Source organism: Schistocerca serialis, unplaced genomic scaffold (genome assembly GCF_023864345.2).
Source record: "Schistocerca serialis cubense isolate TAMUIC-IGC-003099 unplaced genomic scaffold, iqSchSeri2.2 HiC_scaffold_1420, whole genome shotgun sequence".
Classification (NCBI taxonomy): domain Eukaryota; kingdom Metazoa; phylum Arthropoda; class Insecta; order Orthoptera; family Acrididae; genus Schistocerca; species Schistocerca serialis.
This window is the reverse complement of record NW_026047648.1, coordinates 3,733,479-3,757,611: the sequence shown is the minus strand read 5'-3', so window position 1 is coordinate 3,757,611 and position 24,133 is coordinate 3,733,479. Positions and strand designations below refer to the sequence as shown.

The 24,133-nt window shown below is 40.2% G+C and overlaps 1 protein-coding gene across 3 annotated transcripts in view; it reads left to right on the top strand.

Annotated features, from left to right (window-relative positions):
• The window catches only part of LOC126443003 (uncharacterized), a 53,571-nt gene that overhangs the window by 8,280 nt on the left and 21,158 nt on the right, over positions 1–24,133 (top strand). For 2 of the 3 annotated variants that reach the window (XM_050090850.1, XM_050090848.1), the window contains 2 exons: positions 2,793–2,943; positions 23,673–24,059. The gene's annotated coding sequence lies outside the window, so the exon portion shown is untranslated. Of the gene's footprint in view, positions 1–2,792; positions 2,944–23,672; positions 24,060–24,133 lie in introns of those variants that run through there. The other variant, XM_050090849.1, reaches the window with a different exon arrangement.

Below are 24,133 nucleotides of genomic sequence, written 5' to 3'. Positions count from 1 at the left end.
TAAATGCGTGAAACCAATATTTTACTAACAAAATTTAAAAAATCACTGGTAATGGAATAACACTTAATAGTAACGGAATGACACTTTCACTCAAAAATTACCAGTTTTATTCATTTATAGTAGGTGCAGCTAGTTTCTCTACAGTTTGGCCTTTTCCTACATAACATTTATCTTCCTTTGGGGGAAATGTAAATATCTGTCCATTTGCGTCATTCTTTCTAAGAAGTGAAATTTCGTAACCGTCTTCCACATAAATCACCTGCCCTACAAAAAAATCTTGATTTGTTTCTTACAGCATAGGAAACCAGAGCAAAATCCCCTTGATGCAAAGCTGTATGATTGATCAGTTCTTGTGAATTTTCTTTGACTGAAGATCGCTTTTTGAAATTGTGCACAAACTTCTGGGGAGATAGCGAGTAATGCTAGTACTCAATAATACGTGGAGCAAGAGGTGTAAGAGCATGGATGGTTTTTGTCTGCTCTATTGGAACTATTACCATCCACATTTGATCAAATTCCCCTGTATTCTCTGCAATTTGCAAGGCAGAGATATAAAAAATGTGTACGCCACGACGTCTTTCACGTGCAACTTTTGTAAAGTCCTCAGCACGAGGTAGACTGTGTTTCCCAGTTTTGCAGGTATTCCAGACTGCACGCTTTACAGTTCCACCAATCCTACCCACGACACCTTTGCCATGTGATGTGGCAAACAAGTTCCATGAAATATTTATTCTATGGCATTCTCTGAAAAATGTCAAGTTGGCGAACAGGAAACGCTGCTTAAATTGACTGGCTGCACCATCAGTCATGAATGTGACAGATTCTACCTCTGGGTTCGTGAATATGATGTGCTCTACAATTTTACTTAGGAAAGCATGCACTGAATATTTATCATGATCAAGTTCATCACTAACAACAGCACAAGGATAGACATCATTTTGTGAGTCCCAAATAGATGCTGTAAACAAAGTGATTTGTTGTTTTGACCAATGGGCACTCTGGACTTCATTCTGCAGTTGAACAGTATAATCTTCTGCAAAATCTACTTGCACCAAGATGTTCTTATCTGCAGAATTCTTTTTGTTTCCAAAAAATTTTGATTGTTGTCTTTTAATAAATGTATGTTGTAAGAATTGGGGTAGCATGTTTGAAAGAGCATCAAGACTCTGACCAACAGTACCACGAACCTCTTTCCGAGTGATTCGCCGGTTCACTGTTTGCCATTGGGTCTATTTTGATCAGTTTCTTCGTTAAGTTCTCGTCCAAAGAATACTTATCTTTCAAAGATACACTTGCACACTTTTCACGTTTTGACAACATGCAAACGTTTTTCTCTCGATTGCAGACTATTGTGCTAATGAGGTCAGAAAATGTGGTTTTCAATTGTGGAACAACGTCGTGTATAACTTACAAAAGCAGCTTTACGTTCTCACGGTAGCAGCAGAGACACACGTAGTGCGGCGTATCCTGTAAGATGCACACAAACTTTGGTCTCGATGCACAGAACTTGGACAATTTTATTGGCACGTCAGGGAAATCGTCTTGATATATAGTGTGGGCTTCTTTCAATGTCATGGTCACGTATCTCTTCTGGACTTTGGTTTTTCCACCTTTCATTCCAGGAGTTTGCCACGAAATGTCGTCTCGAACATAAGAAGTAGCAACGGGTTCTTCTGTGCCTGGGTTTAGGCGTCGAATCTGATTTTTCACCTTTTGTTCGCTTACTAAAACTCCATGAGCAGCAGCTAATTCCAAGACAGTTGCACTTTCTTGGACATCTAGGTAAACTAGTTTCCACATGTTTAACTGCTTTCCTTAGTGTAGCGGGAGATTTATATGGACCATCGGTGTTGATGATGCAAGCATCACCACCATCGCCTTTGCTGCTGGCTCTAACTTTATTTCTGAATTTTCTTTGATTAAGTGTCGCTTTTTCTCTTTGCTTCTTATGTTGATCAGGAGTTAAACTTTGCCTTTCCCGGTCCTTCCCCTTAATATCATCATTTAACCCTTTCTCCTAGAGTCATTTCCGGTATCGTCTCATTTTCTCAGCTGATGTGAGAGGTCTGATAAGAACTGAAAAAATGAAATATCTTGTTTGAGAATTACTGTGGGTACACTGTAATTGTCAGAAATAAGCCAATATCTATTTTAAATAAAAAATTCAATTCAATATAGTGATCTTCTAACAACATAATACATAAAAGTGTCTCTATTATTTATGCATAATACATAGTGACCTTCAAAAATAATCAACATTCTGTTGCAGTACATAGGAAGCCAGTAACTTGTTTTTCTATAGGCAATATTAAGGTTTTCATACAATTTGGCATTGCTATTGCTTCCCATAGAAAGCATAGGTTATGGAAGAAGAAATAGAGCTTATCAAAATAATTAACTCCATCTACATGTAGTATGCAGCCATTTAGTCACTTAATTGTAATCTTCACTAAAGAAGCTTATTAATTCACCTTACAGCAGTTACTCTTCAGACTCACAGAATGTAAGTTTCGTGTCTTGGAAAAGTACAGTCTTGGTTTGTGGGATTTCCCCATTTTTCCTCCAGTTTTTACTAACAGTATAGCCAACATGTAAATGTATTTGACCTACATCTTGAGGAATGTCAGTCAAATTCGTTATAAAATTATTGTCATTCCATTACTCCATTTATGTAATTCCTTTACCGCATGTATATCATTCCGTTACCACTACAAAATATTGTTTATAATGAACATTTTTTTCTCTGCAGTGAGACTTTTATCCATCTCATAAATCTGTATTTGCATTTTCAGGATTCTACAAAATTGCATTGACCCTGAAAAATAAATTTCACATGTTTTTTCGGCAACGAAATGACAAGAGATAGCAATAAAAATAAATCAGCCTGGGGACTTAACTAATAAAATAAAATCAATATAAGCTGTTGAAATGGGCTGACCTAAGGTATTTGTAAAGTTTTTCAGATATATTCTGTTAATAAATTACTTTACAATGCATCATTGTAGTACGTTTCTTGAAAACTAATTTCTTAGAGGGTCTAGAAGCTGAAATTTTAGACAAGCTATAAACCAATTTGCTCAGTTCCAGCACTTCGTAACATGAAAATGAAGCTTCAAATTAAAAAAGAGAATGTGCTTCAGCTAACAGAAATGATTATCAGATTTGTAATAAGAATATTTTTAATTTCCAAAGTTTGTGTCCATGTTCTCAGGGAACAGACCGTTTATTAATTGTGTAGCAAAATCTGATAAGGTAGTTAAAAAGCTGCCGGAAATATGAAAAAAATGCCTACAAATTACTTTATTGAACATGATTCGCATGTTTGTTAGTCCGTTGTTACACAACTTGTTCTTGACATAATAAAATGAAAATAGTTGAACAAAGTTACCTGAAGTATCGCTTGAATGATAACTTTGTTTTAAACCTCTTTTTAAAGAATAAATAATTAGAATCTCCTTCCAGTAGGCATCACGAGTTTAACCTTTCCTCGGATTCAGTTGGCTGGCATGCTAAGATTTCAGGGTTAAAAAATGAACAGCAGAGATTGGTCAAAGAACACTAACTTTGGCTTGATGATCCTTTCCAAGAATGCAAATAATCACCCACCAATTTTGAGAACTTGCACTACAGGTTAAGGCAACTGTAATGAATTCATCATCAATAATCCAGCACCACAAATCTTCTTCCCATATCCTGCTATTCTCCAGACTTACCTGTAAGGTTGTCAGCATTGTTTTCCTGCACTTTAAATTCCTCTACATGTTTATGAAGGTATTCCATCTCTCATTCTGGGAAGGAAGTGAAATTTAGTAGTTACTATGTTTCAAAATTGCTAACAAATTTTTTTCCATGTTTCCCCAGAATCCATTCTCCACCCCCTTCTTAGCTGTCATAATTGCAAGTTTGTGTCCATACCGTCCGTAGGGGCAAAATCGCCGCCCCCGTATGATCTCTGTAGAGTAATCTCCAGTTCTGTGGAAGAGTCCTCCCCAATATCTTCCTGACTGTAATCACCCAAATGAAACAGTGCTAAACCACTCCCAGCGGTCACGTCCACGGTTGTCGTATAGGCTTATGTCTAATTTGTTTTTTGGGGACTTTGAACAGCAGCTTGAATGTAAATAAAATTGTTGGTGTAGTCACATCAAAAGTATACTATTTGTAGATGTTACTGCCACATGTAAAATTAACCCTAGAAATGCACCTGCTAGTGCAAGAAGAAATGATACACTTGTCCCACGATGTTACTATAATTATCCCAACACTGCACTAATGTAATTATGCTTAAATTGTATTTGTATCAGCAATCAGTGCTTCAAAATTTTTGTTAATCCCTTATTTATTTTATTACTTACGAAGTGAAGTTCACATTATTATGTCTGAATTGTACGCTGCTGTTAATACGACTATATTCTCTGTTCATTCAGTGCTCGGATCTGTGGACATTTTATTACATTCAGTTTTAATATGGAGGTGATTTCTATCTGCTTGTTGCATTTAATGCTGTGATCTACGACGAATGGTTTGTTTCTTTTTAAATGCCTATTTACTTCGACACTCTTAGCTCGGGCAAGTCTGGAGGTATATTTCAAAGACCACAATACTAGAAGTAAATATAATTTCCGTTTGGAGTACGTCTCAAAACATTAACGGTGGGAAGCTTCACTGACATTTTATCTGTGTTTTATAATAACTGAAATAGAACTGTCATTATATTTATTCATCGTCTACACACAGAGGATTTCACGTCAAAACCTAAACGAATGGTTTTTCGGTGTGTAGAACAGACAGGTGACAGGGAAGACTCGATCGTGCACTTAGCTTATTTTTAGCTGCCGATCGACATCGAAACAGTTAACTTGGCATCTTTTTCGGTGCATAGGAATACCTTCGTAGTGAGTGTACGTCGAAACATATGACACCTGTTTGTAAATGGTTTTTGGAAAGTAGTGTCACACGGTCTGGCATTAATTTTTGTGTTGCAGATGTGTGAACTCCACTTTCAACTGCAAGAGTTTGAAAGACAGAGTGCTAGGTGTGGTTGCCGATCAGGAAATAATGCAGCGTCCTCACCAGAGTCTATATCTGATAGAGGTTCATCCTTTTTTAATTTGTGACTGCGATTGCAGCAGTGAATAGAGTGGTAGTGTGGGACTGCCCATTTGTGCTGTGTTTCAGTTTCCGTGTCGACTGCTGATCACTGTAAAATGTTTGCCAGGGTACCTCGAGAGCGCGACGTTTGGTGCTAGTTCTCACACGTACACATCCGGGCTCACGGCAGGTTTTAGAGGACGCCAGTGTCTTCACAGTGCTCTCTAATGTTTCGTTCTCCACTACGGCAGAGTGCGCAGTCTGCTAATGCTGTACATTCGGATGTCATCAGGTGTAAACTCAAAGTGCCCTGGTAGTTGGACGTTACGTTTGTACAGTATGACATTACACGATCTGCTTGAGGAGAAAGCAGAGGGGAGAGGGCAGTAGAATACTAGGAAAACCAACCAACTTCTGCGCGCGCGTGCGCCTCCCCCCCCCCCCCCCCCCCCCCACACACACACACACACACACACACACACACACTCGAGTATCTCACACGGTAATGCATCATATTACAACTGAACAGTTAGGAGGGTTGCGCAGACTGTACATTTGTCTGCTCTCTGATTGCTGGGACTGAAGTTCAGAATCAACTACGTAGCAGTGGAAAGTAGGTAACTCTCGTATCACAAATGTGAAGTCAAAATATTCATAGTATAAAGTCGATTGTGAGATTCTCTGATTCTCAGAGTTAAAAGTAGTAATAGATTGTGGAACTACAGGCGTAGGTGAGTCATATGTACACTAGAAGGGGCTCAGACGGCGCCTGCCCACAGATGTGATCTGCCACTTTCAAACTAATCACCAGTGCGGCAAGTCTACCTACCGTACACCTCCGGTACGAGAGAACCGGTAAACCGAGCCGCTAACTGACGATCTTGAGACTGTCTACCGGTACTGTCTCGTGTGCTGAATTTGATCGAAAAGGTCAAAAAACATTGTGTGTTAAACAAGTGCACATAGGCGATGAAAATTCTTTTATATTAGTTATATTTACTGTTCGAAACTTCATAATTTGTACCGATTGGTAAATGAGCAATATTCTTAATTTCTTTCTGAGTACCTAAAGCTTTGAAAAGAACTCCATTTTTTAACTCCGTTAATGAATTAAAAGTGACATAGGAAAAGATAGATTGCCACTCACCGTAAAGAAGACCAGTTAAGTTACAGACAGGCACAATTAAGATACGTACATAAGTGTCCTACATAACTGTCTTTTAATTGTGCCCGTCTGCAACTTAACAGGTCTTTTTTACGGCAAGTGGCAATGTGTCTTATCCTACCTTGTCGATATTCCTACCCGGAGTTTCCGTCGTTTAACGAACTAAACTTTTTATTCGTGTGGCTGGCATAAAACAACTCCTGTGTCTAGGTCTCGTGTACAGTTTAGTATTTACTTGTATATCTGAAAGAATGGACATCATTAATGATCGACAGCTGTAAAAAATAATTTGAAATTTATTTGCCGACTGTGAATTCTTCGACAGCAGCTGTATTAGGTAGAGACGTACTACCTGTCAGTGACGTACGGAAATACGTGCCGGACCGGGACTCGAATCCCGGATTTCCCGCTTACCCGCTGTGGCTATCTGAGCGCACTTCCCGTACCGAGCCGGACCTCAGTATGTCACATTGTTTACATCTGTATGCCACAGTCCACTGTATTTATCACCTAGTACTTGCCAAGTATTGTATTCCTGCACCAGGAAGGTTTTGGGGAGGAAGCGTGGACACTACTACTACTACTACTACTACTACTACTACTAATATAAAAAACTATTTCTGCTGTGAATAAAAATGGCATCTAGTACCAAATCTGCATCTACCACTGTTACGATAGCTTCAGTTTTTTCTGTCTCATTCCACAATGCAGTCCATTGCTCCTTGGCCAGCAGGCACGCCCTGCCAGTTCCTCGGGTGCTGTGGTTGCGTCTACGCATTCCACTGCTTGTAGACTGGCCCGTTCCCAGCCAGTACCGTCGTTACTGGCGACGAGTGTAGTCGCGGTCCGGCTCGCGGCACCCGGGTTCCGGTTCCTCGGGTGCCGAGATACGACCTGTGGCTGCGTTTACCTCCAGTGTCGTTCCGATGGACACGCGTACAGTGTCGGCTACTCGGATAGTCCATGGATAGTATGTTTTGGTGCACCTTCTTCACCGTAAGCACGTTTGGTAATTTATCGTCTAGCGATTCTATGCCAGTAGGTGGCGTAGGGCCCGTGAAGGTTGAGAAGCGTGTCGGGCCCCTTGAGGGACTCAGGTGCTTCATTCCTTGTTTCTGTTTTACATTTGGCAGAAAATTGTGGGTGCACCTTGCTGTTCAGGCATTGTCCCATTGTTTCTGCCACAGGTGGAGAACACGATTTTGAATTTGCTGCTCACTTGTGGACCGTATTCCTATTAAATTCGGCACTCCGTGATATTGTTCTTCCTCCAACTAGTACACTGCCACCTTTTTCCGTATCTAGAGGTCGAAGGGACACATCGCGAGTATTTCTCACGACATCTCGACGAGTATTCCGTGTCGCACCCTCTTAACTGTTCGTGCCGGTGTTACGAGCAAAAGTCTGTGGCCCCGAGCACTCCACACAGTGTCCTACGATCGCAGTTAAGACGGCGTTACTATACGTTCTTATTGTCTGCATTGACAGCTCGTAATTATAACTGATGAGAGTAATAACTTTGTTTGGGTTCCTCCCTCTGTTACTCATTTCTCTAATATGTACAACATAATTGTGTCATTTGTCTCAGACGTTGCCTACATACCTGGTGACGGGCCTCTTCTTTGTGGACCTGTGACGCAATGTGACCGTCGGACCTCGTAAAAGGTGCCCTTTTAACAGCACGCACGTGGTCTTTTGAGATGCGACAGACAGTTGACTCCTCAGCACCACTGAATATAATTGTTAAGTGACTATGTTACATCCGTCCACAGTGCCTCTGGAGATTCCCTCCACAACACGAGATACGTGGAAGAAAGCAAATGTACTAATCTCTAAAACAGGTGAGGACGACGATCCCATAGCTCCGAAGTCCTACAGACCCATTCGCCCTCTCGATACCTCGGGTGAGGTTTCGGAGAATGTCGTACGTGGTAAACGACGGGAGAAAAGACTTCTCCACGGAATGGATTCACAACAGTACGGTTTCAGAAGCGTAAAGTCGACAGGAGACTTCATAAATTAGGCAATGAGACTCGTGAAAAACAATCCGCATAAATACGTAGTAGCCACGACGGTGAACACGACCACTTAAAGTGGTCGGCACTCCTCGACTGCCTGCGAGCAGTTCAGACACACCTGCTAGCAAAGCAAATGCACTCACAGCTCACCCAGCACTATAAACTAGAAAATTTCAGAACAGTCAGAAACACCTCTCAACCGGTTGAACATATCAGACACACTAAAATCCCCAGCACAGCAACACTGCTCTCTTATGATTTAGAAAGTATGTACAGTTGTATTCCTGTTAATGCAACCATAAAAATAAAACCTGAAGACACACAACCAACTATCTCATGAACACACAGGTGAAACAATAAAATTATTACAGTTAATAACACAACAAAATTATTTTGAATTCAACCGAGAATACTACATACAATAAGGTGGTTTACCCATGGGTTCATCCATTTCAGGAACATTAAGCCAACATTTTCATGAATCGTATAGAAAAAGTAATATCTGAAGACATAATAACAAAGAAAAGCTACATTGTCGTCTACTGGTATAGATACATGCATAGTATGCGTGGTAGATGAACCTAAAAACAGAATACAGCAACTACACAAAGACAAATACTGTACACATAAAAATAAAGTTCACAACAGAACAACAGCAAGCAAACTCACTCAAGTTTCTAGACATAACCATAAGAAAAGACAATAATAAACACACATTTGACATGTACAGAAAACCCACAACCAGTGACATTATCTTAAATGGAACCTCAAACCACCTGCAGAGCCATAAACGAGCAGCAATCAGATACATGATAAACAGGCTGAACTGGATCCCCCTAAAAGCTTCTAATTACCAGAAAGAGCTAGCCATTGTAAAACAAATGGCATGAAAAATGGACACATAGAAACAATGGCTGACAAACTAAACAAAAAAATAGAGAGACAAATTATGGAGAAAACTAACCAAACCACACAACCTCATACAACTTGCACTTCTACAGAAGAAATGGCATACAATGACCTACAACAACAAATTTGTACATAAAGTAGGTAACTTGTTTTAAAAAACAAGGCATGGATATTGCTTACTAAACAGACAACGCAATACAAAAGCACATCCAAAAACTGAAATCAAAACCAGACAGACACCAACAATCTGGCATCTATCAGCTCTGTTGCAGATATACATTGGAATGGCTGGTAGGACATTCGACACAAGATATAAAGAAAACATCAGAGCAGTTGAATACGGTGCAAACCATTAAACATTTACTGATCATCTAAAACCAGAACACCATAGATCAAGCAATATTGAAAAAGTTATATCATAAAAATCAGTAAAGACAAACATCTTTCTCCTTTCTAAGAAAATTTTGACATACAAAATAGAAACAGTTGCTCAATGACCTAATAAATATTAGAAACTAGACACTCTATAAAATAGTTGATGAAATTAAATGAAAAAGAAAAGGACCTTTGCATCCTTCACCCCCTCCCACTCTACCCCCGCCCCTCTCCCCCTCAGAATTTCATTTCACTTCTTGCTCCCCACCTTCTCCTCTGCCTCACTGCATCACGCTACTATACACTTATGTCCACTCATCATGGTTTCTCCCTCCCCCTTGCCCCCACACACAATAAAAATCCTACATCACTAGTCCTTTCCTACTCTTACACAGTATATGAATACACAGCAGCTATAATTAAATAGAATCATACACACACAATAATCTAATAAAAAAAAAAAAGTTGTAGGTCAAAGACTAACTACTGGAAAGATATGTTGGCAACACTACAAAACACATACTCAGAAGTACAAAAACAAAAATAACAGTGGTGTGCATAAAAGTTTGTTCTGAAAAACATAAGAAATGTATAGTGCTGCAGAACAACTAAAAATTAGACCAAAATTATCAGTGTGTAATGCACAAAACAATGACATATTCTGGTGAACTGCTTTTCGATCATAAACCAAATCAAAATGTAAATAACTTAATTAGAGACCAATGTTGATGCTTTACCTCACTTAAGCGAAATGCACTTTCAAAATTAAAAAAAAAAAAAAAACAAAAAAAAAACGCATTTTTGAAGTTGCAACAACAACAAAAATACCCTTGAGAAATTTCGAAAGGCTGCCCACCATCTAGTACTCGACCTGGTATTAGGAAAATTACAGAATAATGAAGAGGTGCTAATGACCTCACGATACTTGCAAGTAAATAATAAATTAATTTTTGGTTTTTGCTCGGGTTGTCATTGTGAAGGCTCAAAGGACAACATACGTTAGACCTAGACACAAAATTTGTTTTGTTGGTCAAACAAATAAAATTTTTAGTACATTAAAAAAGTGCAAAAAAAGGCAGTTTTTTTTTTTTTTTAAACAATTGCTATTCAGAGAGAGCTTCAGAGTACTGTCTGTACATTTAGCCATTACCACGAGTTAAGAACTTGTGAACAGGAAGTATAATAACTGGTATAAATGAATTTTCATCACCAATGTGTAGTTGTCTGACTTAAAATGTCACCACATTTCACGGTACCATTCTGCTATCTCGCAATTCGTCAGTTCTCTGTTACCAGACGCACGTTGCAGATTTATGACCGCTGGCGGTTAGTTCGAAAGTAGTGGACTGTGCCTGTAGGTGGGTGCCTCGTGAACGAACGACTGCTGGTGTGTGGGTGGCTCACATACGCCAGCAGTTCTGTCACTTTGTAATAGTTTCCACTTTCTGAACTGCACATCTCACAGTCAGTTTTATATGTGAATATTTTAATCTTATATTTGCCATTTGAAAATTATCTACTGTGCACCATAACACAGAGTTATCGGTCCCCACAGAATGTGTGTGCAGAAGACAGTTTACCATTTGTCTGTCATTAGGCTGAAATATATCAAGAGGGCATGATGAAAAGAAATGCCTCCAAATATTTCAAGTGAAAATTCTTAGAGCTTTTTTTTTTAAACAAAAAAAATCATTATTAGCGTTCTACATCTTTATTCTTCACGTCTACGTGTTTGCAGCACTCTGCTGCTAGAGGGCTCCAAAGTGTAGTGTGTAACGTGGCAGTATGTAACGTAACTGTGTCAGTCTGTGAGAAACTGCGTGCTGTGATTGAGGTTCAGATTTGGAGTGTTTGTCCACATTCGGAGCACCTTCTCCTCCAGGGCGACTGCCAGACTGCACACTCGCATTGCAATACGTGCGAGAATCTGACACCGCAGATTCGCTGTACGGTCCTGACTTGATCCCTTCCGATTTCCATCTCTTTCCCGAGCTGTAACACCTGGGAAGACTTCAGTTTGATAGTGATGAAGTGGCACAAGCAGTGGTGAAGTTGTGGCCTCGTCTGCAAAGTCACACATTCTGTAGTGGCAGTATCGACAAACTGGTCTCTCATTGGGAGAAGTGAGGCCCCACCGGTGTGATTGTGTTGAGAAATAAACAAGTAGAGGCAAAGAATAAAGATGTACAATATTAATACGGTTTGTTTTACTTAAAAGGATTTAAGAGTTTTGACATAAACAATTTGGACGCATTAATGTTCACCGTGCCCTCGTATTTAAAAAATTGTTCAGAATTCTTTTATTCACCACACGTGTTTCAGCACCTATGTGGCAGATCTCGTATCACCGATACATTTAGCTTATGCCTTAAATTTACAGTGTATCACTCTTCGCGAGATTCGTGTCAGTATATCGTCCTCGTGTGTTTGAGACATTTCGCGGACACTTTATTTAAACTTTGACCTACTTCACTGCTGTGTGACTTCTGTTAAGCACACTATTAAAAGAATGAAAAGGATCTTTTGGACACGTATTATAAGTTTACGCTAAATGTATGTGCACACTTGAAACTGGCCGAACAGTATAAACCGACCAAAGGCTTAGTGTGGAATGGTTTCTTTTTTTTTTTTTTATAAATAATCTGACAGCTTTAGTGGTAAAGGACAGTGTCTTTTAATTTATTTACTGTGGATATGGCCATAAGTTTGAAACATGACATTTAGTAAATTGTTAAAAGTAACACCTCAGACTTTCTGTGAAAGCTTTAATTCTTGTTCTGCTAATAATGCTGTAGTACAATCAGAAAATTAAAACAGAAGACAGTGTAACAAATACCGTATTACTTTAGTCTGCTGCAACTACGTTTGCAATTGAAAATTTGTGTAACAGCTTGCCGTCACAGAAGTTTCATTTTATTTTCGTCTGCCGGGAGAGTGTCTCATCTGTGCACGATTGGCTCTTTGCGTGCTCAGAGTTACAGTCCGAGAAAAGTACTCGAACTGTTTACAGATGAGTTCGAAGAACTGCCATTCGGGCACCGCTTTTTGCCTGTGTTGCCTCATTTTGCACATTCTGTCAGTCTACATTTTTTACACACCTATATTCTCGTTTGCCTGCTGCACGTTTATATTTTCACCTTTCCTGCACCGTGCGAGGATTTCTACCGAACCTCATTTTCTCGCATTTCTGAAAGCTGCGGTGTTCGTTACTCGCCTTATTTCGGTAAATCACTCGGATCGGTTGTCGCGAGACATTCTCTTCGAGGCTTTCGACGACCTCCGTCCGTAAGAATCTGTCGGGGTTCCGTTTCCGTAACCTCCTATGTTGGTGCAGTTTCATCATTTCTAGTTGACAATTCGTAACATAGGAATTGGTCAGGCGTCATATCTGCTCGTGGAAGTGTTTTACATTTTAAAATCAGGTTTTCATATCTCTGTCTTACCACCGTACAATCTGCCTGAAACTTTCTAATGTCTTCCAATCTCTTCTGCGCATAAAAGTTGCCGGTATAATATTCGTATCGAGTGCCACTGTCCCTCCGAGTTGTCGATCCCTCCTGCTGCTGCGTTCTGCCAGTCCTACGGGCGCCCAGCGCCCAGTGGCGCGCCTCTCCCGTCCGGTGTGGTACGAGCTGCTCCGTCCGGTGCCCCCGCCCGTTGTGTCCGGCCACCGGTTCAGGGCAGGAGGGTAACTCGGAGACACCGCAGCGAGCGAAAGCTCGTGTCGCAGTCGGACACGATAAATCGAGTATCTCGCGGTAGAAATAAGGGGAGGGCGGCGAGTCCTCTCACTCCGCTCGCTCGTAACACGAGTGTACCGACGCGGGACCAGAGGCCTGCCACCGAACAGTTACGTACGCGCCTACTTTTTTTCTTCTCTTCCTTCACCTACCACAGAGTTGCAGTCCCACATCGTAGTTAAGTTAAACAAATCAATAACTCCTCACATTTTATCATACATTTGTTCAATCCCATCACTTTCATCTCAGAGCTCTTGTCACCATCGGTTGTCGTATTCGGTACGAAACACATTTTAGTGCAGTTCTCCACCGTACTTCGCTCTGTGCGAGCCTCTCCGTCTCCGAATAACTGCTGCAGCCTACATCCTTCTGAATCTAACTGCGACCTGGGATCTGCGAGAGTCACAGGTATCCTTTTGTTTCGTATATCTCTGCTACATTCAGAATTTCATTGTGTATTCCAGTCAATTTTGTCAGAAGCTTTCTCTAAATCTATACAGGACATAAGCAAACAATGGAAATTCTAGTTTGGAACATCACAAATATAAGGAAAAGATAGATTGCTACTCGCCGTAAAGATGACACGTCGACTTGCTGACTGCCACAACAAAAAGACAGTTACATATTTACACACACACTGTAGTGTTTCCTTCTCCTCAGGGCTCTGCCGTGAAAAATATAAAATAGAAAATCTGATTGATGTCTTGAATTTTGATGGTTTCAGTTACGGATAAGGCGGACTTTGTATTATTGATTGAGATTGTGCTGTAATTTGACCGTGCATGGCAGACCGGGTCGGCAACACTACAAAAAGCGACTGTACGGAAATAGCATCAGAAATTAGTTCAAATTTACCTTATAATCTTGTTAGATACGCAGTATTAATTGGAATATAGTCTTCGTGGCTGTCCTAATTTCTCTTGTAGGATGACCCATCTTTCACTTTTCTCCGTCTGTTGAAAACTTCAAGTTGTCACTGTCATGATCAATTTACAAATTAGGCGATAACCACCTCGAATCACCTATTGAAACAACCTCGCTTTGTAATATAATTTTAATTTCCACCCAAAAGCACATTCAACGCAGCGCCGAAAAATACACGTCTTTCGTATCAAGACAAGAGAGAGAGTAATCAATTATCTGTTAAAAATAAAACCTACGCAAAAGTAAAAAAAAAAGAACAAAATTATTTATAAAACTCGGTCGCTGGCGCAGCGCTCTTTTGCGTGCGCGATCGTAAATTATATCTTTGTATTGGTGGAGGCGTGGAAGTCAAAGTACCATTACAACACACACACACACACACACACACACACACACACACATACATATTCATTAACACGAGCAAGCACACCTCCAGCACACGTGGCCGCCACCTCCAGCAGCTCAGACTGGAATGGAGCTGTCACATGGAATGACAACAGTGATCTGAAGGGGACGGGGATGGGAAACGGGAAGGGATAGCAGCCAAAGCCTTCTTCAGAAAATGCCAGCATTCTGTTCAGAGCTGCCACGTATGGTGGTAATTAGTGTGCAAGATGTGCTTGCTTGTGTGAATAAATATATATATATATATATATATATATATATATATATATATATATATATATATATGATATCAATATAATAGAAGGAAACATTCCACGTGGGAAAATTATATATAAAAACAAAGATGAGGTGACTTACCGAACGAAAGCGCTGGCAGGTCGATAGACACACAAACAAACACAAACATACACACATGATGTGTGGATGGATGTGTGCATGTGTGCGAGTGTATACCTGTCCTTTTTTCCCCCTAAGGTAAGTCTTTCCGCTCCCGGGATTGGAATGACTCCTTACCCTCTCCCTTAAAACCCACTTCCTTTCGTCTTCCCCTCTCCTTCCCTCTTTCCTGATGAGGCAACAGTTTGTTGCGAAAGCTTGAATTTTGTGTGTATGTTTGTGTTTGTTTGTGTGTCTATCGACCTGCCAGCGCTTTCGTTCGGTAAGTCACCTCATCTTTGTTTTGTGTGTGTGTATGTGTTTGTGTTGTGTTTGTGTGTGTGTGTGTGTGTGTGTGTGTGTGTGTGTGTGTGTGTGTGTGTGTGGAGACACGCACGCGCTTCCTTTTCTGAAGACTGTTTTGCCTCAGAGCTGAATGTGTAAGTGTCTTCTTGTTGTGCCTGTCTGCAGGCAGACAGTGTTTCACGATTGTTACAGGCTTCTGTTCAGCTGCTCTGCCAGGTCTTTTGCTGTCTCTGACAGAAGTGCAATGTAATTGGCAAATCTCAAAATTTTTATTTCTTCTCCCTGGACTTTAATTCCTACTGCAAATTTTTTGTTTGTTTCTTTTACTGTTTGTCCTATGTACAGATTGGATAACACTGGGGATAGGCTACAACACTGTCTCATTCCCTTCTCTCTCCCCTCGACTCTTACAACTGCCGTCCGGTTTGTGTACGAGTTGTCAGTGGCCTTTTGTTCCCTGTATTTTACCACCCCCTGGCTTCAGGATTTCAAAGAGAGTTTTCCAGTCAACATTGTCAAAAGCTTTCTCCAAATCTACAAAAGCTGTAAACATTTGTTTGCCTTTTTTTAACCATCTTCTAAGATAAGTCGTAAGATCGGTATCGCTTTGTGTGTTACTACATTTCTCCAGAATCCAAATTGATCTTCCTGGAGGTCGGCTTCTACCAGTTTTTCCATTCCTGTATAAAGAATTGTGTTAGTTTTTTTGCAACCGTGGCTTATTAAACTGTGGTTCGTGGTGTGGGTTCCTGTAGTCACGTCCTAGTTCACGAACCACGGGCAACGTATGAGTGGCCAAGTAAGTGGTCCCGACAGTCGGGATACCAGTTACTTTGGAATAAGGCTGGGCATCTCGGACATATTCTGAGTCGTGGTCACCTTTGTGCTCATACGGCAAAGACTATCAAATCCACCGGTTAGTCCCTCAGCCGCTAGGGGTAAAACCCGATGGGACTCGGGGCAAGTAAGGCTAGCAACCTGCTTCCCTGGTACTTTAAATATGATGCTGGCAACAATCAGAGCAAGATGCCTCAGACCTTTGGAGGTGAAGGAGTCCCACCTGCAACTGACAAACCAGGGACTTGGCCAACAAATGGTAACGAGGTGCGGAGCTATTAATATCAATGGGGGCTACTCTGGGAAGAAGGTAGAGCTGGCAGAGGCTGCAAGTAAGATGTGGCTGGACGTTTTAGTTGTTAGTGACATTCAGTTAAGGGGTGAGAAAGAAGAGGAAGTGGGAGAATAAAAGGTCTACCTGTCGGGAGTCAAAGCAGGAATAGCACAATGGGGTGTAGGGCTTTACATCAGGAAAGAAATGGAACCCAGCGTAGTTGCAGTAAGGTATGTAAACGGAACGACTGATGTGGATAGATTTGACAGTGTCTAGCAAGAAAATTAGGATTGTGTCAGTATATTCGCATTGTGAAGTGACAGATCAAGATAAGATGGATAGTTTTTATGAGGCACTCAGTGATGTAGTTGTTAGAGTAAAGGACAAGGACAGTGTTCTGCTCATGAGTGATTTTAATGCCAGGATTGGAAACCGAACAGAAGGGTATGAATAGGTTATGGGTAAATTTGGAGAGGATATGGAGGCCAACAGGAACGGGAAACAACTCTTGGATTTCTGTGCCAGTATGGGCTTAGTAATCACAAACTCCTTTTTTAAACATAAGAACATTCACCGGTATACTTGGGAAGGCAGGGGAACCAGATCTTTCATTGACTATATAATAACAGATCAGGAACTCAGGAAGGCTGTGAGGAACACACGTGTATTCAGGGGATTCTTTGATGACACTGATCATTATTTAATCTGCAGTGAAATTGGGATTGTGAGGCCGAAAGTGCAGGAGGTCAGGTCCATATGTAGGAGGATAAGAGTGGAGAAACTTCAGGATAAGGAAATCAGGCACAAGTACATAACAGCGATCTCAGAAGAAAGGTACCAGTTAGTTGAATGTAGTCAATTACTGTCATTGGAAAAGGAATGGACAAGGTACAGGGACACAGTACTAGAAGTGGCTAAAGAATGTCTTGGAACAGTAGTGTGTAAAAGTAGGATGAAGCAAACAGCTTGGTGGAATGACACAGTCAAGGCAGCCTGTAAAAGGAAAAGGAAGGCGTATCAAAAATGGCTACATACTAGAACTCAGGTAGACAGAGAAAATCATGTTGAAGAAAGAAACAAAGCCAAACAGATAATTGCAGCATCCAAGAAGAAATCTTGGGAAGACTTTGGAAACAGGTTGGAGACTATGGGTCAAGCTGCTGGAAAACCATTCTGGAGTGTAATTAGCAGTCTTCGAAAGGGAGGTAAGAAGGAAATGACAAGTATTCTGGACAGGCCAGGAAAACTGCTGGTGATCCTGTGGATGCCTTGAGCAGATGGAGGGAATATTTTGAAGAGTTGCTCAATGTAGGTGAAAATGTGATCAGTAATGTTTCAGATTTCGAGGTAGAATGGGATAGGAATGATGATGGAAATAGGATCACATTTGAGGAAGTGGAGAAAATGGTCAATAGATTGCAGTGCAATAAAGCAGCTGGGGTGGATGAAATTAAGTCGGAACTCGTCAAATACAGTGGAATGTCAGCTCTTAAATGGCTACACAGGATAATTGAAATGGCCTGGGAGTCGGGACAGGTTCCATCAGACTGGACAAAAACAGTAATCACACCAATCTTTAAACATGGAAACAGAAAACATTGTAACAACTACAGAGGTATCTCTTTAATCAGCGTTGTGGGTAAAATCTTTGCAGGTGTTGTTGAAAGGAAAGTGCGAGTATTAGTTGAGGACAAATTGGATGAAAATCAGTGTGCGTTTAGGCCTCTTAGAGGTTGTCGGGACGAGATCTTTAGCTTATGGCAAATAATGGAGAAGTGTTATGAGTGGAACAGGGAATTGTATCTATGCTTTATAGATCTAGAAAAGGCATATGACCGGTTCCTAGGAGGAAGTTATTGTCTGTTCTACGAGATAATGGAATAGGAGGCAAACTTTTGCAAGCAATTAAAGGTCTTTACATGGATAGTCAGGCAGCAGTTAAGAGTGGACGGTAAATTGAGTTCACGGTTCAGAGTAGTTTCAGGGGTAAGACAAGGCTGCAACCTGTCTCCACTGTTGTTCATATTATTTATGGATCATATGCTGAAAACAATAGACTGGCTGAGTGAGATTAAGATATGTGAACACATATTATTGATACAAAATAAAGTCAGTGTAATGTAGGAGTAGGCTTTGTAATGGCTGTAACAGAAATGTGAGTAAGCTAGTGCAGACAGCATAGTTAAAGCATTATAGTAGCCGAGATAGATACGAAGCCAGAGGCCACCGAAGTACGAGTACTACAAGTTTATATGCCAAGTAGCTCCACAGGTGATGAAGAGATTGAAAGAATGTATGATAAGATAAAAGAACTTATTAAGGTAGAGGAAAATTTAATTGTGACAGGTGACTGGAATTTGGTAATAGGAAGCTGAAAGGAAGGAAGAATACTAGGAGAATATGGACTGAAGGAAAAGAATGAAAGAGGAAGCCACCTGGTAGAATTTTTCACACAGCATAATCTAATTACAGTGAACACTTGGTTTCAGAACTGTGATACAATGTTGTATAAAATAAAGAGATCTGGAAATACTGGAAATTATTAAATATATTATTTTTATGATAGGACAGAGATTTCAAAACTAGGTTATAAACTGTAAAGCATGACCAGTGGCAGATACGGACTAAGAGCACAATTTGTCAGTTACGAACTGCAGGCTAAAACAGAAGAAGTTATATAAAGGTGGAAATTACAGAGATGGGACCTGGATAAGTTAAAAGAACTGGAGGTTGTTCTGAGTTTCAGAGGGAGCATTGGGCAAAGATTCATTAGAATAGGGGGGGAGGGGGGGGGGAGGAATACAGTAGAAGACGAATGGGTATCTTCGAGAGATTAAATAGTGAACGCAGCAGATGATCAAATAGGTAAAAAGATGGGGCCTTGTAGAAATCGTTATTGGATAACACGGAATAGATAGAATCTAATTGATGAAAGGAGAAAATATAAAAATGCACTGAATGAAGCAAATGAAAGCCACTACAGATGGACTGAAATATGAAATGGTCAGAAAGTACAAATTGTCTAAGCAAAAATGGCTCCAGGGTAAATGTAAAGAAATAGAAGCATACACGACTGAGGGAAAGACAGGTGTCATTATAGGAAAAGTAGAGAGATGTTTGGAGAAAAGAGAATCAGCTATACAAATATGGAGATCTCGGGTGGCAAAGCAGTACTAAGGAAAGAGTGGAGAGCTGAAAGGGGGAGTAGTATGTAGAAGGAACATACGAGGGAGACGAACTTGAAGACAATACAGACGAGTCCAGGAAAAGTTAATACCTTTGGAAAAAATGACATATCATTGCAATTTTGCGTGGTAGCGTAGTCCATTGTTTTCTCGACAGATCTTGGTGCACGCTTTGCAACAGATGAGAGTTTGGCAGTGAATGAAGTAAGATTGTTGTTTGAGCAACACGAGGCTGTACGAAAGTGGTACAGGAAGTACGAAAACATGACAGATGTACAACGGCAACGGCGTAATGTGTACGGAACTCGAGAACCTCGAGATGTCGTGTGTGGCTGTCACACTGCCAGTACTGACAGCCATAGTTTGGTCGACAGTTCAGCGGCATCGAAGTCGTTTGGTCGCTAACGGGAGTCACTTTGAGCACACGAACCAACATTCCCCGTGAGCGAGGATTGTAACGGTATATTGTTTTTTTTTCCCATTAATATCAACTATCGAAGAGTGTCTACATTTTTCTGGACCCCCTCTGTATTATAGAAAGAGAGGGGAGGTAGATGAAGACGAGATGGGAGCTACAGTATTACGAGAAGAATTTGATAGGGCACTGAAAGACCCAAGTTGAAATGAGGCACCTGTAGTAGAGGTTATTGAGATCCTAGGTAGAGCCAGACGTGACAAAATAATTGCATCCGGTGTGCACGATGTATGAGGTAGGCGAAGCTTCCTCGGGCTTTGGGAAGTATAAAGTAATTTCAAATCTACAGGCGCTGACAGGTGTGAAAATGACCAAACTGTCACTTTAATAAATCGTGGTTGCAAAATATTAACACCAATTCTTTACAGAAGAATCGAGAAACTGGTAGAAGCTGACCTTTGGAAAAAAACAGTTTGAGTTCCAGAGAAATGTTCAAATACCTAAAGCAATGAAGACCTTAAAATTTATAAGGTAAGACAGGGTGAAGACGGGCAAACATTGTTTAAAGCATCCGTAGATTTAGGGAAAGCTTTTGACAGTGTTGACGATTATGCCTTATTAAATTGTGAATGCAGCAGAGATAGTGAACAAGTGAAAGGCTATCTACAACTTAAACAGAATACGGACTGCAGTTCCAAGTGTCGTAGGACATCAAAGGGGAGAGCAGCTGTCGAGAAGAGAGTGAGACGTGATTGTAGCGTATCCCTCGTGTCATCTGTACTACTATATAAAGAGAAGACGTTGTTTAATGTAAATCTCAAAAAGTTCTTGACTGATTTACTTCACATTTCTACACAGTACTCTGATAAAAATTCAGACTGACACAGGCTACATTTTTTTTAGCATGCACACACGAGCGCACGCGCACACACACACACACACACACACACACACACACACACACACACACACACACGGGAAACGGTACTCTAATTAACACAGGCCAATGAAAAATTTGGTTTTGAAAAACATTTTTTATTTTGGTAGCTGATCTTGATAGATTTTTATGAGCTGAATCCAAATCTAACCTTAGTTTTTTTGTATCACCCATAGTTTTCGAGCAAGTTGCTTTTTATTGTATAGTATAAAAATCCTATGCTATACGGTAAAAGGGGAAATTAATGACATGTTTTGTTACAACATAAGCATGGTTTGTATGTACAGTAAGCTATTTAAAACAATGATATGTGTTAATAGTGGTTTCACTTGTCAGCTGAAATTGGTTTGTATTTTCTTTCTCTTTTTTCTTCGAAGCTCCTCGTGTAGCTTTTTCTACGATGAGGCGCTCGCTGAACTTCTCGGTGAAGTGACCGACAGTAGTCCCCCATCGTGTCAGTGTTCCAGCGGCCTTGATAGTGTTTTTCCATCACTTTAATGTCCTGGTGAAAACACTCTCCTTGTTCCTCACTAACATCTCCCATATTGTCCAGGAGGTAATCGAGTGACTGTTCAGAAAGTGTACTTTCAGGCTCATTAAACATCCTAAAGTTTTAAACTACTTTAACATTGTAGCTGTAATAGAAACATATTCTTGGTCTTTTTCGTGTCCTAAGAAGTTTGTAATGACATGCTTGAATAATACCTTTGCCTCTTTCTCATTTAAGGTCATTGTGGATTCAAATTTAACACCAAACATCAATTTTCTATTGTCAGATCTGACAAAGACAGCTTTGGAAGCTTTTGACAGAGATACTTAAAACATGGTCCATCTTCAGGCAAAGCCTTTACAAACTATTTCATTACACCTAACTTTCTATGTAGAGATGGTAGGAGTACGGTTTTTGGATCTATGAGGTTTTTGCGTAGAATGTACTTCTCGCCACGTTTTAAAGACTCCCTCACAGGCCAGTGTTGATCCTTGGCTGTACTGTCCCATTCACACAAGAAACATGGAAATTTGTTAAAGCCACCTTGCTGACCGAGGAGCATGCACGTTACTTTTACATCGCCACATATCATCCGACCATGAGCAGAATAACCAATTTTATTTAGCAATACTTCTAGGTTTTCATAGCTTTCTTTCATATGTACAGAATGTCCAACAGGTATAGATGCATACATGTTACCATTGTGCAATAAAACAGCCTCTAAACTAGTTTTGGATGAATCAATACACAGCTTCCAGCCATCCTTTTGGTATTCAATACGAAACTCATTCATCAGACCTGGAATGTCTGAGCAGTACACTAATCACTTCTTGTTGAAAGAACTTGGACAATTGCTGCTCTCTCTCTCTCTCTCTCTCTCTCTCTCTCTCTTTCTTTCTTTCTATACGTATATATGCTGGTTCCAACTGCCAGGAAGTTCTTTTCTTTTAATCTAGAGCCAAGCGATTCAGCTTTTTCTTTCGTTAAGCCCAGATCCCTAACCAAATTGTTAAGCTTGGTCTGAGTAAACAATTTGGGTTCTAAACTTTCTGTATTACAATGGAATTCATCATCATCTGGTTCATCTAAATCACATTGTACATCAGAAAATACTTCTGTTGGAATAGAATTGAAATCATCTGGTGGTTCAGGAACCGGCAAATCTACACCGTGGCAAATCTACTCAGTGCACTACCGGTCGGGTGGCGGACGGAAGGTTAGGGTAGCTTATTACCTTCTTGTATTTTGAATTATGACCAGTAATATCGACACTGCAAAACTAGCAATCAGCGGAATGATTTCTTGGCTCCCTCCGTACCCTAGGAACAGCAAATCTAAAGGCATTTTTCTCCTTTTTGGGCCATTTTCTCAGATGTTCAACACACACATAACATACTTGAGCGGTGCCCAAGATTTATCTCGATCACCAAGTTTAGATACAAAGTATGACAAATAAATCTTTTTCACAAAGTCTGTAATGTTCCTTTGGTGTTTTTTTAATCACAAATTCACCACAAATATACTGTCAGCAGAGTTTTTACAACCACGATTAGACATTGTACTGAGCGCATGTACAGAAAACGGGAAAGTGATGTTAGGTTGACAGTAAACAAAACGCCATCTGTTAACACAAAAATGGAACTGACCTTTTTTTGCCAGCAAATGTTTTTCAGCAGTGCTACCGACGTGATCTGCATTCATTACACCTCCTTTTTAAATTATTTTAACTATATAAAAGCTGTTAAATTCTTTAAAAATTGCTTAATTTAATAAATTTTTACTGCAAAATGTGGAGAAATTATCACCCTAAAAAACATAATAATAAGGTATTTTCAGCAAAAAAGGTTTTTCCATCATTGGCCTGTGTTATCATTCTGACAGACATAGCCTACAAATTTTTTAAAATTTATGGTTTATGAATATACAGAGTGAGTCAAAAGTCACAGTACACCCTGTTATGTCAAAAATCCAGCAGGAATGGGGAAACCTGAATATTCCATTGAGGTACGGGTGAGGTGGTCTATCCGTTACAGTAGGTACTGACCGTGGACCCCTCTCGAAATCGGTCATCTCGAATCTGTCAATTTTTTAAAATGGGAACAGGTTCGTGTGATATATCAGATAACACCAATATTTTATGACAAGTTCAAGTTCATTGCAGTAAACAGATTCGGAGTAGCAGTTATGGTTCAAAAGTTACAATACTTTTTTTTGTTTTTGTTTCAGGTAACTGAAAATGGCTTTGGCCCAGGAGGAGAGAACTGAAGCCATTTTGATGTCTGGAGTGTGGAATTTCTGCGTCATAGTAGCAGATTTTAACAACTGGCCCTCAGAAGCACCTCCAGGTTCGATATGGCCGATTTCGAGTTGGTGCCCGTATTCGATACGTACCGTAAAAGATTTAGACCATTTCACCCATACCTTACTGGAATATTCAGATTTCCCCGCTCCTGCAAGACTTTTGACATAACAGGATGTACTGCAACTTTCTTTTAACTGACACTATATATATAAAATATATACTACTGTATGAAGACATTGTTTAATGTTACTACCACATGCCTCAAAATATTTGTGACTGATTTATTTAAAACTTTTATATGATACTCTAATCAGACAGACGTAGGCTACATATTTATTTATTTAATAAATAAATATACTGTGTGTGTGTGTGTGTGTGTAGTAGG